We start from the raw sequence: 245 nt of genomic DNA, 5'->3' as shown, positions 1-245 counted from the left end.
GGCAGGGCTTTTGTTGACGTTGTTTTATCTTTCAGCAGAAGGATCTAATTCAAAAGTGGGTATTCGCATATTAATTACTTGTCATATGATGCTAATGTCAATTGCTATAGATGATCCTTGTATTTCTCTTGAGTAGTAGGAAGAATTAGAGTCAATGCTCAAAAAAACCTTGGAATGTAATTTATAGTCTGTATCTATTTCTAAATGTCTCCTCATCATCTTCATCCTTCAACAAAGGCTAAGAA

The sequence above is a fragment of the Corvus brachyrhynchos genome, unplaced genomic scaffold, assembly GCF_000691975.1.
Source record: "Corvus brachyrhynchos isolate BGI_N302 unplaced genomic scaffold, ASM69197v1 scaffold5, whole genome shotgun sequence".
Taxonomy (NCBI): domain Eukaryota; kingdom Metazoa; phylum Chordata; class Aves; order Passeriformes; family Corvidae; genus Corvus; species Corvus brachyrhynchos.
This window is presented reverse-complemented; position numbering follows the sequence as displayed.